This window comes from Phoca vitulina, unplaced genomic scaffold (genome assembly GCF_004348235.1).
Source record: "Phoca vitulina isolate PV1807 unplaced genomic scaffold, GSC_HSeal_1.0 scaffold71, whole genome shotgun sequence".
Classification (NCBI taxonomy): Eukaryota; Metazoa; Chordata; class Mammalia; order Carnivora; family Phocidae; genus Phoca; species Phoca vitulina.
Genome location: NW_022589774.1, coordinates 4195189 through 4209047, shown reverse-complemented (window position 1 = coordinate 4209047; position 13859 = coordinate 4195189).

Here is a 13859-nt window from a genome sequence, read left to right as displayed (position 1 = left end):
CTAAATCTGGAGCCATGTTCAGGGCAGACTCTGGCCCTGGAGGCAGCTCACCTGCTCTTTTGGGTGTTCTAGCATGACCTTTTCGGGTCCAATATTCTTGAGAAGATCAGAAATGTCATCGAAGATCAGGCCAAAGGCCACTAGCCCAAAATTCCGACCACGATGCTGAGGAAAGTGCGAGGGACAGTCCAGTGTTTGCATTCTAAGACACCATCCTGAAAGGCCAGAGATGGAACTGGAACTTCCCTGATTTCCCTAAAAAACCTGCTACGTATCTATCCATCCATTATCAAGACCCTTCTTGAACCGGTTTAAGTTCTCAGTGGCCTTGTGCGGGGCATCAGCCTCTGTTCTGTCCTGAGACCACCTTCTGCTCTGTCTCAATCTCTGGTCCCTCATTCGTGGACAGAGCCAGGGTCCTTGCCCAGGGCCTGGAAAGTGGCACTGTTCCCGAGGATCCTGGCATTCATGGAGTTCCTTGCAATCTTTCCTCTAGACCAGCAGCAAGACAGAAAAGTACCTTCCCAAATGTCACAAACCCACAGAAGGCTCAATTTGCCAGGCAGTACTTTCTGAAATTGAGAAAGTAAGAGAGTTGGAGAAACACCAGTGGGGGCCAGCATCCTGAGGTAAAAGAATGGAAAGAACCAGTGAATGTACCTTGCAGTAGTTCTCGAACTATTGCAGTGAATTTGCTAATTATTAATATTATTAAACTTTATTAGTAATTAATTACTCCAATAATCGATTGATTGTACCCAACCAATACATTTATTTATAGAAGTAAATAATAAAATACTTATTTAAAAATAAAACTGTTAATGATTAGCCGTTACTAATTTATGAATTAGCTATTGTTTAAACGATCAGTAGTTAAGCGTCCATTGTGTGTATGTATGTGGGGGGGGGAGACCAGGACCCGCAAAGGACAGACACCCCCCAACACATGCACATACCTTAGAGAATCACCTTATCATATAACTTCTGAAATCTCACCTCCAGACCTTTTTCAGTTTGAGGAGGGGAGAGATAATGATGTTCTCCCTCTGGTCTGAACCGGGAACATTCCTACTTAGATTGTAAACAACTATAGGACAGGGATTGTGTTATTTATCCACACATCCCTGGTTGTTTAACATGGTGCCTAGCACATGGTAAGCACTAAAAATATCCATCTGAGTGATTGATGAAATGAAGGGCTACTCCTTCCCCAGTCCTCATGCCATGTAAGTCCTCACCCCCATTCCACACCCCCATCATTTAATATTACTTCATTTGTGATATGAATTTCTCAGTGTTATTTCCCCATTTAAGGGCATGGAGCTAACCTACTTCCTTTGTTCCTATAATTCTTCATCTGGGTCAGTTTGCCTGTTTTAAATTAGGGATTCCTGTAAGTCAGCAGTGAAGTTGTTTCGTAAGGATCTTGTAACAATAATGTCGAAAGCACAATAGGTTGATGACGATGAAGGTGGAGGTGTGGGGCAGAAAACACACAGGAAACAAACCTCTTGGTTGTTTTCTTCAATTTTATTTAAATGTTGTAAATAGTTACTCTATTTTTATTTGTTCTACAACACTATTATTTAAGTCTTTAATATTTGCTTAGGGGTACTAGACTTGACAGGTGTACACAGAGGAGGTGGATGCATGAATCACCAGTGGCTCTGGCCTGGAGGGGAAAAAGAAAGAAATTGAACAGATCAGTCGTGGGGAAAACTATGTATTGTCTAAGAAGACATTCCTCAGGTTATCTAATTACAGACTTTCAATGTCTTTGAGCCATTTTACAACTCTGTAAATTATAGCTAGCTGGTATCAATGCAAAATGATTCTCATCTCTAGACATGCAAATTATGTCCTGTCCCTAGAAGTCAATATACTTTTCTCCCTCCCTCCTCCTTGAGAAACCAGTTTGCTTCCACTGGCACGTTCACTTCAATATTTTGAATCTATAAATATGGTGGCTCTGTGGATTCTCTTTTGAACTGGTTACATAACTGCTCAGCTTCCCCGTTGATTAATGACCTTTCATCTTTATGATCTTATTTAATCTTTAATAAGTAAAAATTTTAACACCTGTTCATTTCCTATCTGAACAAGGGCCATGACTTCGCCTTTTTTTGCACTTTATTTTTAAACAGGGCCAAACGACCCTAGTGTTGCTGGGCGAAGTTCTCCCCATGTGGACAGAGTCGGAGAAAGCAGGGCAGCGTATTGATTGCCATTGAGTGTTGTCTCCAAGGGGCAGAGTCTCTGGGACCATTTCTGCTGTTTTGCTGTCCTGGTCTCTATTAACCTGAATCCTCTGATTGGCTGTTCCTCCTCCTTATTGTTTACTCAAACTCCTGAGCATCCTTTTCGTCACCACTAAATGTGATTTTCTCCAGCAATCTTCCGTGATCCGACAAAGTTGATCAAGAGCTCTTACTAAGGTGCTTTCCTAGATTCTGGATGTGAGTCACAGCACACATCCCATCTGATTGTTACTGCTTGTTCTGTTACCTAACTTCAATGAGAAAACGTCTTGGTCCTAAAGAGAATCTTCGTGGAAACATTTTCCTGTCTTCTCTTGCGGTGGACACATCCCCTTGTTTTCTTTACTGTGTATTTTCACATGCGTGGGCACCTTACTAACACTTGTGGCACCTTTGCTTTTTTATATTGCTCTCTTTGTCTTTCTTTCTTTCCCCTCCTCTGTCCTCTTTGATAAATCACAGAGCCCACAAAACGCCCACACAACTGAACGTGTATTTGCAAATAAATGCTGGGAAGGCAGCAGGACCCCAGGACATTGCAGCTCAGGCTGTTCTCCAGTAGCCTGGGACATTTCATGGCATAACAGAGGAGCAGGCGTCTCCCCGAAGCCACTCTTGGAGTGAACCTGAAGCCAGGGTGCACAGAACTTCCCACCTCCAAAAGAAAACGATGAGTCATCTGGTCCCCCGCAGGAAGCTAGGAAAGTAAAAGCATTAAAGGCACCCTGGGCCCCAGATCAGGCTGAGCAAATCTGTGCACTTACCCAGACCGCTTCTTTAGGTGAATAAGGAGGAAGATGATGATGCATTTCACAAATACGCAGACCCTCTTTTCAAGCCTGGCTTCAGAAAGGCTCTGCAGCGCACTTCCATTTCACCCCCGAGCGGGGGTGGGGGGAGTGCGGGGCCGAACAAATGTGGTTGGTGGTCACTGAACGTTCTTGGCCTTCCAGCATATTGGGTGAGAAAATATGGAATCCTGTGTCTTTAAGAACTGAAACTGGGTAGAAACAGGATTTGATACCCTGTAGGAGACAGGAGACTTCCCTTTTGCTGTTCAAGTTTCATCTTCAGTTATCGGGAAGGGGGGGGGGGGGGGGGGTTGCGGCATAGGACCTGGAGCTCGGCGGCGCAGGTCTGTAAGCTGCTGCTTTTTGGAGATGAATACACTCTTCTTTCTTTTTGAATGTACCTCATCACAGTGAAAAATACGTTTAAGAAAGTCCCTGGTTGACTCTGCATGTCGCAGGGCTTCGCTGGAAGAGGGGAGCATGCTGTGTAGTTCCAGAGGACAGCCAGTCCCAGGATTCTCTGCCCCCCCCCTCCCGGCGCTGCCCTTGGTCAGGCTCAGGGCCCGGTGGGCTTGCGGTGCAGCCCGGGCAGCGGGGACCCCAGCGCCCAGCCCGGTCGGTCTGCCGGCCGAGGGAGCAAGCTGTCTGACAGCATCGACGAGGAACCCTACGTTGGAAGGCCTTGAAAGTCACGTGGTCCAACCCACTCTTTTCACAGCTAGGGCAGTCAAGGCCAGGATGCCAGTAGGGTGCCCCTGAGGACAGTCGGTGTGTGTGGGAGGGTCAGGCCTGTCAGGAATCCAAGTATCTTGACTTCCTGTGGTGTGGTTTTTCTGTTCTTCCACAGACTTACCAAGCCGCCGCTTCAGACAGCCTGTGTGTGTGTGTGGGGGGGGGGGGTTGTGCTGGTGCATCTCGTTTACCCCCTCAGCCTATACACCTGATCCATTCTCCACCCTTCTCTGCCTTCTCTGTGTCTGCAGGCCGATCCCTGCATCCTTCGGCCCGGGCTCTCCCGATGGCGCTCACCCCCCGGGAGTGTGAAGGCAGGGAGAGGTTGGCTGGGCTCTTTCCTGCCTGTGCCTCCTACCGTGGAGCCTTCGTTCTGGCAGGGGCTGCTTCCTCTGTGACTATAGCTTCTCCTGCAGGGGCAGCTCATTTCCCCGGGGCCTCAGTAGTACCATTCTCTCCCTCTGCCATGTCAGGCCCCGATGTGGTAACAGCTCCCGACTGTTGAAATCCCTTGGACGCCTCCACATCCCTTGTTGGTTCCCCCCTTTCCTGCCCACATCTCTGTAAACCGTCCCTGTAGTAAAGTCTCTTCGGAAGAGTCATCAGAGTGGAATCCTGGAACCTGACGGATATGCTGGTGAAATTTGTTCCAGCATATTCTAAACCAAGGGGTTAACGAAGTCCTTGCTAAATAACACGACCACCGCCACAGCAAAACCACAGAGAAAGTTGCTTTGTACTTGCTCAGAGTCTAAGACTCAGTGTCTATCCAACTAACTAATGCCCAGAGAGCACCTTTCTGGCCAGCAGGGCCTGCTCCAGGGAGGCAAAGCTAAAGGGCTGGCGGGAGTCGGCCCATCTCTGGCCCTGCCTGCTGCAGTGGACTTCCTGGGCTCTCTGTGGGACATGCAGAAACAATTCTCTCAACCTCTCTCACCTCCAGTCCTGTATGTAAACCTAGTCTGCTCTTTGTTTCTCAAGGCCTGGAGAATGAAGTCATCATCCACCCAGCTTCCTCAGCTAGAAACTGCAGAGTTCGCTGGACGCCTTCTTCCGCCAAGTCCAGTGGTCCCCAAATCCATCCCTGTCTTCCCTCTGTTCTCACTGAGTCCCTATAAATGCCACTTTGTCTGGACTAGTCGTTTTCAACCAGGATTAACTGGGGAGCTTTTGCAAAATGCAGGTGCTTTAACTCTCCTTCCCTCTGTTTCCTAAAGAGATAGAAAAATTTTCGACCAAGGTAGGATGTATCTTGCTACGACCCAAACCCCATATTCACTGAGTTTCATTGGTTTTGAGCTTCATTCTCTCTTACTTGCAGTACTTTCTTCCCTGGCCTCCTGCCGCTCATCTCTTCCACACACCAATGGAATTATCTGCCCCAAAGCTAAATCTGATCAGTTCTTTCTCTTATTTAAAGAGTTTCAGTGGCTACAATCATAAAAACCAAACTGCCTGGGCAAACAAAGCCTTTTGCCATCTGTTTTTAACCTATCCTTCTAGCTTCATTCCTGGAGGTGTAGAGAGAATAAAGCAAAAGATAGGAGGAGCCAAGAGAGGATGGACACAGACAGGCGACAACCTTAAAGATTTAGGGGCTCCGGCTGCTGAAGCCAGGAGAGGAGCCTGGGATCCAGGACTGCCCTCCAAGCTCAGAATCCATGAGGTGTCTCTAAGGATTTCTATGAGACTTTATCTTCTGGACAATTACTTCATTTAACTAAATGGGATGAATTTTTGTTCCTCACGATCAGGAAAACCTAAGTAAATCAATGCCTTTCATGAATGTCTCCACCTGATAAGTACTTAGTCACCTTTCAACTAGTAGTTCAAACAGTGTCTGTCTCCCTTGAGGAGCTTCTGAGTTACCTGATAGGAGCAATTCTTCCTTCCTCTCTACTGCCTCTGTTACAGCTTTGGTTTTGTCTTATTCTATTTTAGATTCATTGTTTGTTTTTTTTTTCATTTCTTAGAAGCTTTTATTTATTTATTTGAGAGATAGAGAGCACAAGCAGGGGGAGGGGCAGGCAGAGGGAGAGGAGAAGCAGACTCCCCGCTGAGCAGGTAGCACAATGTGGGACTTGATCCCAGGACCCTGGGATCATGACCTGAGCTGAAGGCAGATGCTTAACTGACTGAGCCCCCAGGCACCCTGGATTCATTATATTTATCCTAAAAATTCCATATAAATTTACAACCGCCTCGTCAATGTCTGAAAACCACAGCTGTGTTCAAATAGGATTGCACTGCATCTACGGATCTATTTAGGGAAGATTTAACATCCTGATAATCTTGAGTATTCCAATCCGTGAAGGTGATATATTTATTCATTTGTTTAAGCATTCTTTAATTTCTCTCGGCTTATATATAATGCTTTTTTATATATTCCGTGTTTTATAATATTCGACAGAGAGGTCTTGCACACCTTTCATTAAATTTCCCCCTAAGTATTGTATGCTTTCTGATGTTTTTGTAAATGGGATTTATACGACTATAATTTCCCAGTTGTTTGTTGCTGGTGTACTGGTTTTTGTATATTGATCTTGTATTCTTTAACTTTGCTAAATTCACTTATTAATTCTAGTTGGATTGTTTGCTTTTTTTTTTTTAAGATTCTTTGGGATTTTCTATGTAGACGATCATGTTGCCTGTAAATAGAGAAAGTTTTGCTTTTTGCTTTCCAAATTTTGTGCCTTTTAATTCTTGTTTTATACATTGGCTAAGGACTCCAGCACAATATTTACTAGGTGTATTAAAAGCAGTCATCTTTTCATTGTTTCCTATGTTAGGGGAAAGCATGCAGTCTTTCACCATTAAGTATGTTGTTAGCTGTAGGGTTTTTTGTTTTTTGTCTTTTCAGAATTACCCTTTATCAAGTTGAGAAGTTCACTTCTATTTTTAGTTTGCTGAGAGTTTTTAGTCATAAGGGAATACTGATTTTTTTTTTTTTTTAAAGATTTTATTTATTCATTTGCGAGAGAGACAGAGAGAGAACAAGCAGGGGGGGAGGCAGAGGGAGAGGGAGAAGCAGACTCCCTGCTGAGCAAGGAGCCCGATGCGGGACTTGATCCCAGGACCCTGGGATCGTGACCTGAGCCGAAGGCAGACGCTTAACCATCTGAGCCACCCAGGCGCCCGGGAATACTGATTTTTTTCAAATGTTTTTTTCTGCCTCTATTGAGATGATGGTTTGATTTTTAAAAATCTTTTATTCTGTTAATATGGTCAATTACATTGATTTATTTTTGAATGTCAAATCAAACTTTCATTCCTGGGATACACTCCATTTGGTCATGGTACATTACTCTTTTTGTATATTGCTGGATTCAATTTGCCAACATTTTGTTAAGAATTTTTGCAACTATGTTCATGAGAAATAGTGTTCTGTGGTGTTTTTCTTGAACTGTTTTTGTCAGATTTTGGCATAAAGGTTTATTTTTAAAATTAAAATTAGGGCGCCTGGGTGGCTCAGTCGTTAAGCGTCTGCCCTCGGCTCACGTCATGATCCCAGGGTCCTGGGATCAAGCCCCGCATCGGGCTCCCTGCTCCGCGGGAAGCCAGCTTTTCCCTCTCCCACTCCCCCTGCTTGTGTTCCCTCTCTCGCTGTGTCTCCCTCTGTCAAATAAATAAATAAAATCTTTTAAAAAATTAAAATTAAAAATTTAATCTAACATATGCATAATTTTTTAAAAAGTCAACTTGTGCTAGAAGGCTTATGGCACAATTAGAGTTAGTTTCAACTAAAAATTTAGCAGAAGAGCCCAAAATATTTGTGCTTAAACAAGATAGGTATTTTTTCCATGTCAAAGCTGCCTGAGGGGAAGGGAGTCAAGCTGGTATGGCAGGGCCATTGTGGCATCAAAGACCCAGGCTTCTTTTCTTTTTCTGCTTATCCTTAAGGTCACTTCATATTCCAAGATGGCTGCTGGAGCTCCATTCATCAGGTCCATATTCCAGGCCAGCAGCAAAAGAAAGGAGAAGAAGAGAAAATGGGTATCTGTCTCTCACTTTTACAGAGACTTTCCAGAAGACCCTTTTAATTATGTTTCTTTGACCATAATTTTATCATATGGTCACATCTATTTTCAAGAAGCGTTAGGAGGCATAATCTTTTAGCTGGGTACATTGCTGAGGGTTTGGTTATTAAGGAAGAAGGGGAGGATGGATAAAAGCAATATGCTGAGCAAAAGAAAAGCCAGGACACAAGGAGTTCATACTATAGGATTCCATTTATATGAAACTCTAGAAAAACCAAGTCTAATTTATTTATTATTTTTTTATTTTTATTTTTTAAAGATTTTATTTATTTTTATTTGAGAGAGAGAGAATGAGAGACATGAGGGGGGGAGGGTCAGAGGGAGAAGCAGACTCCCTGCCGAGCAGGGAGCCCGATGCGGGACTCGATCCAGGGACTCCAGGATCATGACCTGAGCCGAAGGCAGTCGCTTAACCAACTGAGCCACCCAGGCACCCAAGCCAAGTCTAATTTATAGTGACAGAAAACACATCATTGACTGTGGGACTGATCCCAGGATTGAATGACATGGGGTACAAGGGACCTTTTTGGGATGATGGAAATGTTCTGTAACTCGATTGTAGTGATGGTTATATGGGTATATAAATTTGTCAAAATTAATCCAAATGTGCACTTATAAATTATATGTATTATATTGTATAGAAATTATACCTCCACTTTGTTGTTGATTTTTGTAAGTATGGAAAATTCCAGCACTATAATAAAACTGCTCTTAAATTTTGCTCATCTCCTTATCTTCATATGATTGAAATCAGAATGCACATAATGACTTTGAATCTTGCCCAGTTACCAAGTTAGAGAAGACATTCCAAAGGAATTGGTAGGCTGTATGTAAAATTTACCCCAGCGGTAGCTTAACGCTGGTGATATGACCCTTGAAACGTCTCAGCTATGCCAAGATATTAAAGGGGAGAGAGAGAGGAGATTGTGAAGGGCTTGGTGAGGGCTGCCTCGATCCCCTACAGTCAGGAAAGAGAAATTCAACAGGGAGCTCATAGCCCTCAGTATACGTCCTTGCGGTCTGAGGGGCTCAGGAAGCTTGGGTCTGCCTTCTGCCTGAGAGATGCTGAGGGGGGAGGAATGCTGCTTTATTAGGGGAGTGAAGGGGTGTGGCAGTTGCCTGTGCTCATCTTATGGGCTCAGGGTTTGTCCCAAGAAAATTACACACGTTTGCCTGTGCAGCAGTTGGTGTGGGTGGTCTTAAGTCAGTGCCGGCCCTGATCTGCCCTTGTCTTTCTCTGCGCTGTCAGCTGGAGGCTCAGAAGCCCAGGCTTATCTCCCTGCTCATGGAACACAGCCTGTCTCTCTCATAATCTTAGTGCAAGTTAGGAGCAGACACTCCAAGAGTGATGAATTGGGCCTTGGCCCAGCTCTCTCTCAGCCTGGCTTTGCCTTTGACCCTTTCTTAGCTCCTAGCCTATCCCCCGCCTCCCTGTGGGCTGGGCTGAAGTAGAGACCTCCTGGATCACTGTGCTGATCCTGAAGGGGCTTTTCTCTTCCATTCTGACCACCTGCACCAAAGACAGATGCTTCCCGTCACAGGGTGCAGACCCCTTCCCCCTGCCGCCCACTGCCCCTGGGAAAATCTGCTTTCTGGGCTTCCTCCCCTCATTGCTCCTCCCCACCTACAGACCAGCTGCCAAGGTCATGGTGCAGATCCTGCCCCAGGAGACCGGAGGGCCGCAGAGCCTGCGTCTCTCACGAGCTCCCAGGTGGTGCCGATGCTGCTGGTCTGCGGACAAAACTGAGTGGCAAGGGCTTCACACATTCCAAAGCCCCGGTGATTTTTACAGAGTCATTCTTTAGGGTCATCTCGTTCATTCAGAATAATTGAGGTAGGGAGCAGAGTCTGAGTTTTTAGAAGATAAATTATTTAAATATTGTAAAGCACAATGGCTTTTGCCTCTTACAAACATGTATTTTCACTGAGTGGGGCGACAGATGGTTAAAGAAGAAGGTCCCATGGATCTGCTCCAACGAAGAGGGAAACATTGCGAGTCACAGGTCTGTTTTCCTGCTGAACTACGGGCCCCGATACGGCTTGGAAATTGCCTGATAGATTCTCTCTCATAGACAAAGACACCACAACCGATTATCTTACCCATTTTTTTCTTGGCACCAAGGACTATCTTTAGTTTTTTCCCCCTAGTCCTCACTGAGTGTGAGCCATATATGCTTTGAATACACAAACAAATGATAGAATTTCTTTGCTTTGAAATTCATCTGCTCATAGATGGCGGAAAAGGAAACTTTGGTGCTCCATTTTCACAATCTGTGCCCCATCCAGATGAATGCCACTTTCCTAAGACCGAGGCCAGGCCGAGCCCCCGTTGTCCCCCTTGTGCCCCTGCGTGCCCAGGGATAACTCAGAGGTAGGGGAGTGTGTTTTCCTGAAGCAGGCTGAGCGGGCATTTTCGCTGCCTGGCAGTGACAGCTGGTCACAGCCCATTTGTTATCACCTCTCCCTGCCTATGCCAGGTGCAGGGCGGGTGGTGCGGGAGGATTGGCAGGGCAGGGGAGAGGCTACTCTCAGAGGCTGCTGAGTGAATCGCTGCATGGTTTCTCCCTGAGTCATCAGGCCAGGGGTGAGCTTGGAGGAGTGAGGCTGGCCTGCCAGTATTTGAGTTCTCTCTGGGTGTGAGCAGACACAGACGCAGATGGCCTTGGCAGCCACCTCACCAGCTGCCACCTCATTTGCATGAGGATTTACGTGGCTGGGTCTTGGACACTCACCTGTAGGTACGTTTTGGGGGCGTTTGAGTAGGTACATGCTTCATGCGTGTCTAGGCAAGCGAGGAATTTCGGGGAGGGATAAAGGATCAGAAAACTAGATTTTAGGCTGGGTCCTTAATTCTGCATTTCTCCCAGAGAAGCCAGCTGCAAGCATAACCATGAAGTTGGAGCATCTAACTAGAGTTCACCTTACAAAGAGCTTCCTGTGGGGCCCTTGGCGTTGGAGAGGGGGGTACATAAAGAGAACTGGTAAATAGAGCCCTAGCTTTTGAGGAACTCACAGTGTGAAGCAAAGAAAGATCCTGAGAACACTCACGGAGAAACCTGTGCACAAATGGGTTTGGGGGGCACGGGGGTGGTAGCCACGTAGGGAACAGAGGTACTATGGCCCCCAGTTGAAGGCACGGGGTTGGGGGGATCTAGCTGTGCCCTCTGGGGAGTCAGCCAACCTGCCTGAGGGCTCAACGTCCCCTGGACAGTGAGACTCATAATACCTGCCCGCTCAGCTGTTTGAAGATTAAATGAGATCACGAGCGTGAAGGGTCGAGAACAGCACCTTGCTCTACCCGGCATTGGTCACAGTAACTGTGAGTGTTGGTAAGATACAACTGTGGATCAGCCATGACGCCGCCTCACACGCTCAGCTTGCCTACCGCTTTGTCGCCTGTGAGGAAGGCCTCTTCCGAGCTCCTGCCGGCCCTCAGACCTCGGGTTTTCTTTGGGATCTACATTCTCAATTAGCGCGGGCCAGAGCACAAGGTACCACTTGCAGCTGCCAAACGGGACGGCCCAGAAGGAGGCTGAGAGGCCCACCTGAGGGTAAAACTCGGGACCTGAGCCTCAGGAACATCCCCAGCCAGCAGGCCGGAACACGGCGGACCCAGAGGCCGCACGGGGTAATAGCACAGAGCCAAACTGGATTCAAATCTTGTGCTATCACCAGTCGTATGACCAGGGCGAGTTATCTGACCTCTCTGTACCTCTGTTTCTTGATCTGCCAAATGGGGGAAATAGCAGAACTCATCGAGTAGGATTGTTGTGAGAATCAAGGGAGCTAATGGGTATGAGGTGCTGGGAACAGGGCCTGGCACAGAGCGCACGCGGTGCAAATGGTAGCTATTCTCATTTAGTAGAGGTCCTTGGCTGTGAAACCCTGAGTTTTGTCACTTTCTGATAATTTTTGAGGGGGTGACTGGCGTGCCTCGGGTAGGACGGGGAGGGGTTCATGACCAGAGGACTAAGGACATCCAGGTGGGTGGGCAGAGCCCTGCGACAAGTCTGTGGGTCACCGGGGAAGGGGAGGATAAGGATGGTGGCCAAGAGAGAGGAGGGTAAGCCTGTCCAAGGTCAAACATTTCCTCTGACTCATTTTCTAGGAGCATCCACGGGGAGCTCAGGGCACTGCCCAGGATAATATCTCCCTGTTCTGCAGATCGAGAAAGGCTGTGTCTGCACTACCCTTCGGGGCACCACGTCCGCCAGCAGCAGCCCATCCTTCCTCACCCCTCAGCCAGCCCCTTGCTGGGGCACTGGTGCCTGAACCTTCCCGTGGTGATATCTGACTTTTCCTACCATGATTTCCCTTCTTTCCATTTCCTTTTTTACTTAAAAAAAATCTTGCTGTGGGGCACCTGGGTGGCTCAGTCAGTTAGGCGTCTGACTCTTGATGTTGGCTCTGGTCGTGATCTCAGGGTCGTGAGATCGATCCCTGAGTGGGGCTCCGTGCTGGGTGTGGAATCTGCTTAAGATTCTCTCTCTCCTTCCCCCTCTCTTCCCCCACCCCCAAAATCTTACTGTGTCATATCTATTTTTGTAAGTCACCTTAGGCTGTTCTTGGAATAGGCAGAGAATAAATAAACTAGTTCCTGGAGTTCTAATTTACCTTTATTCAAGTTTTTACAGTATATATCTCTATCTATCTATCTATCTATCATCTATCTATCATCTATCTATCATCTATCTATCTATCTATTATCTATCATCTATCATCTATCTACCTACCTACCTACCTATCTACCTATCTATCTAATATTTGGGTTAAAGCATGAAGAAAGACCCCAGGCCCCCAGTTCTGGGTATCTTTACCAAGCTCTACCTCTGAGAAGTCCTGTTTGTAAACCACCAGTCTGCTCCATGGAAACCTGCAAACTCAATATGTCACTATGATGCAAAAATAAGGAAGTGAGTTGGTTTCTTATGGCCTTTAGGACAATTTGCTAAATACTGGGGGACACTAACTGCTAAAGAATGAATATGAGTTAATATCTAACAGGAAAGAACTATGAACAAAAACAGAAGTCCTGTTTATCCTTCTATTATGTAAGATAATCATTTGTGAGTTTAAGTAACAATTAGGCCTTCAGTACCACTGATGGAGTTTAATAATTAAATAATGAGTCCTGGATGTGAAACGTATAAGAAAAACGTTCAAAAGTAGTTTTGGAACTGAATTTTAACTGATGATCAACACAACCTCTCAGCTGCCTCAGTTTCCCTGTACAAGTGAAGTCCCCGTTCTCCCAAATGCTTCCACTTTCCCATTTCTCTCCTTTCATGTTTAAGCCTCTTTCCTCAGAACTGAGCTCCTTCATGAAGCCCCTAGCGACCCACCCCGTGCAAACCTGGTAGCACTTGTCGAACTTAGGCTGCTGTGTCTTCGGATGCGCGCCTGGCTCCCCCAGTGAGGGGATAATGTGGTGTCTGAGTCACTTTGTACCCAGTGATCAGCCCACACTTGGGTAGTTCCACCACCAGCTGCTACTGTTGAGTTCTAATTCTGCTTGGTACCTAACTCAGCGGCTGCTTCTAAAATAATTACAACTTACATGGCTATGTTGGAATAAAGACACTTTTTAAAGATTATGTATTATTTATTTGAGAGAGAGAACGCATGATTGGGAGGGGAAGGGCAGGGGGAGAAAGAGAAGCAGGCTCCCCACTGAGCAATGAGCCTGACGCGGGACTCGATCCCAGGACCCTGAGGTCATGACCTGAGCCAAAGGCAGTGGCTTGTCCGACTGAGCCACCCAGGCACCCAAGACAAATATATTAATATGATGTATTAAAACATTATCTTCAGACCTAAAAATTCATTTTTTTCTTCTGAGTTTAAAAGAAATTAGAACATTTTTCTAAGTCCCCCAAAGGATCATCATGGGCCCTTGGTACTGTGCAGGTAGATCAGGTTACCACTTCCCGGTTCTATGGACTTGGGTGATTCACTTAACTCTTCTGGGTTTAGTTTTGTTATTTGTAGATTGGGGATGATAATAATAGGACCCAATCTGCAAGATTAAATGTTAGCTATTA